Here is a 3,651-nt window from a genome sequence, read left to right on the forward strand (position 1 = left end):
CAGATATGCAGGTTGAAAGTATAAATGTAAAAATTGTTTAATTAATTGTTAAATATTCTTATAGCTATCAGATGTAATGACAAAGACAGACAATGCCAGAAGTCATGTTTTCATAACTCTTTAGAAAAAGAAAATAATACAGTAAAGATCTGGAAAGCACGTACTTATAGGCTGCAAGTGCATGAGAGTGACCTGCCTCCATCCCAAGTCTCCACCATCCTTTAGACTTATCCTTTATCAGCTGAAGACTGCTATATCAGTCCCAACATCTCTACTGAACTGCAAAACCATATATCCAATTAGCTTTCAGATGGCTCCAGTTATATGTCGCAAAGAGTTCAAATTCAATATATCAAAAATATCCAAAATTTAGCTCATAATCGTGTAGTCCAAATGCATTCTTTCTTTAATATCCACTATTCCAGTGATTAGCCCAGGTATCCTTACAGTCATTCATGCTGGAGACCCAAGGGTCACCTCGCACCTGGACTCCTCTCTATCTTCTTCCCTCTACAACTGAGTTCTCTCAGGTTTGCCCTTGCATATTTCCTGATTTCATCTTTCTCCCCTTCTCCCTTTCTCTCTCTCTCTCCCTCCCTCCATCCAGCAGTGGTGCCTTTAGTTCATCATTGTTTCTCATCTGAATTAAACCAAGTAAACCAAGTCCCCAGTTATTCTTTCTCTAGTCTTGTTCCAACATAATCCATTTTCCACTCTAATCTGGTCCTTTCACCTCATTGATTCTAGACACTTCTGTATAAAATCCAAAAGTCTTCACATGCCATATAAGATCCTTCATGATCTGTTACCAGCCCACCTCTCCATTTTTGACCCTTGTCCTTCCTACCCTGTGCCTCCACAATCTAGTCAAAGCAAGCTCCATACTTCATCTCAAATGGCCTTCACTCTCATCTCTGTGCTTATCCTCCCACGCCTGTCACACTCCTTCCCTGCTAACCCCTCCACACTCCTATACAAGGTAAGGTCGCTTCTAGGAAATGTGGACTCAGCCCCCATCTCCTTCCTCTCTTGGCACCCTGTGCTCACCTCTGCCCCTCCGTCGTGGTACTTACCATATTGTGTTGTGATCCTCTTCAAAGCTAGCAACCCAAAGGACAGACATGGAGTCCTCATCTTTGTCTCTATCACCTAGTAGAGTCCATGCAATAATAGGTGGTCAGTAAAAGTTTGTGGAATTAATTAATCTAGAAAAGAAGAAAGGAAAGCAAAAAGGAACACCATATGTTGGGGAGAGTTTATTTATAGGCACATTTAACAATTGTGAGACACAGATGATCTATCATGTTTTCAGAGTTTGGGACGTCAACAGGGAACTAAGAGGAATAAAGGGAAGCCTGATCTCAAAGATTTAAATCACATAAAGACCATAACTGAAATATGTAATTGCCTAAAGGGACAACTGGATTCATCAACTGAAGGGTAAACTAATCCATAAATATCCCCGGTCTAACAGCGTCTGGCATAAAGCCTTGGGGAGAATGCGCACACCCTGCACGGCACTCTAGTGATAACCCTCGGCAAAAAGTGACACCAGCTGGAGCTTTCCTCCACGCACAACAATTTCAGCCAGGGAAGAAGTAGTGGCAGAAATAATCATCATGAAAGATAACACATACTGGATAAATGGGTGGATGAAAAGATATGCGACGGATGGATAGGTAGATTGATTGATAGAATAAATAGATGATTGATAATTAGATGATGGATAGATAGATGATAGATGAAATTGAATAGATACATGATTGATAAATAGATGATGGATAGATAAATGATGGATAAATGATAGATATTAGATGATAGGTAGGTAGATAAAATAGAATAAATAGATGATTGATAGATGATGGATAGATAAATGATAGATGGGTGATAGAGAGATAATAGATAGATTAAATAGACAGATAGGTAATACATAGATGATAGAAAGATAGATAGACAGACAGACAGACAGGCTGGCCATAGCTCTTTTGCTGGTGAAGCTGCAGTAGCAGAACACTGTTGCAAGAACAAATGCAGGCAGAAAATATGGACATTTGGAAGGTGGAAGCCAATGGACTGTCAGTGGGATCTGCTAAAAAGAAATTTATGGTCTGATCCCACAGATGGTGATATATGTGGAAAACCAGCCACCTTGTGCAAAAACTGGGAAGAATGAGGGGAAAAACTAGACAAGAACTAAACAAGTGAAGAGAACAACAGAAGATGGTAAAGAAGAGGATCTAAGGCAATAATAGCTAAGGTATTGACCATTAGCAAAACCAGAGCAGAGAGAACAGATGCATTCACACTGCAATTGGAGAAGAGAATGCATTAGTCCCAAAGATACAGAAGCTGAAACAGCCCAATACTCAGGATTTGCACTTCTGGCCATGATGGAGTAACACGGATCAGATTCACCCTCTTACCTTAAACAACAGCAACAAATGGAAATAATTTTAAATAATTTCAGACACTGGACAAGAGGCAGCAGAGGACAGTGACTCCTGAGAAAGGGGGAACAAGCAAGGTGAGCCCCGAGATGCTCCGGCTTACCACGTGGACAGCGTTTTCAGTTAAGCGATGGTGCAAAAAAGACGGAACCTAAACAAAGCCTACCGGTTTGTGGACACAGGTGAGAATTCAGGGGTGTCACTCTAGCTAACCCTGCAGAGGAGAGTAATGGAGAAAAGAGAGCTTCACAGGGAAGAGAGCTGCACAGAGAGACCTGCACAGAAGGAGAGCCTGGAGATGGAAAGGGGGTTCCCCTACTTTTCACCTGAGTACTGGTCAAGGCGTGGATGTGAAGAAGCTGTACCAGGAGCGAGCAGGTGGAATCATCTCTGAGCTAGCGGGCAAGGGACTTTGATGTCCCCATAGCCAGAGTGGAGAAATCTTGTAATACATGGGGCACTATGTGCCCTCAAAAGGAAAAATGGTACCCTAGACCAGGTTCTTTGGTGCTTCATAAGTGTGATGATTGGGTTTTTTGCTCATGTGTGAGATGTGCCTCCCTCAAACCTTATTATGACATCGGCACATCACCCATCTGATGTGGAAAAAAAAAAAAGGAAAACTTCCCTGCACCAAAGGCTGCTCTGGTTCCATTTGACCATGCTTGAAAGCAAACTTCAAACAGATTAACTGTTTCCAAGCAACTTAACTGTGTCCCAGAACAGAGACCAAGAATATTTAAAAGAATACCAAAATATCTGACATCCAACAAGATAAAAATTACGTCTGGCCATCCACTCAAAAATTACCAGACATGCAAAGTAGCAGGGAAGCATAATGGATAATGAGCAGGAGGGAAACTGATCAACATAAATAGACCCAGAAATAACATAGATGCAGGAGTTAGTAGACAAGGACATCAAAAACAGTTATAACTACATTCCATATGTTCAAGAAGGTGGAGAAAAATGTGAGCATATTAAGGATATAAAAAGATATTTTAAAAGAGCAAAAAAGTTGGGAGAGGAGCACCCCAAAGCTTGAGGTATCTCTGACATGTTAAAAGAAAGTAGCAACATCCACTTTCCTTATCCAGTGTGGTCATACCAGGCACCTTCCAAACAAGTAGACTTTTGAGAATGAAAGGGGTGCTGTTAATAATGAACTTGGGACCATCAGCATAAACAGAGACTGCCCCGCGTT

The 3,651-nt window shown here is 41.3% G+C and overlaps 1 non-coding gene across 1 annotated transcript; it reads left to right on the forward strand.

Moving 5' to 3' along the window:
• Positions 1-2,946: 2,946 nt before the first annotated feature.
• LOC112624008 lies at positions 2,947-3,049 on the forward strand. The gene has a single exon (XR_003119338.1). It is a non-coding gene; the product is annotated as a small nucleolar RNA U13 (small nucleolar RNA).
• Positions 3,050-3,651: the final 602 nt, after the last annotated feature.

The sequence above is a fragment of the Theropithecus gelada genome, chromosome 4 (assembly GCF_003255815.1).
Source record: "Theropithecus gelada isolate Dixy chromosome 4, Tgel_1.0, whole genome shotgun sequence".
NCBI lineage: Eukaryota > Metazoa > Chordata > Mammalia > Primates > Cercopithecidae > Theropithecus > Theropithecus gelada.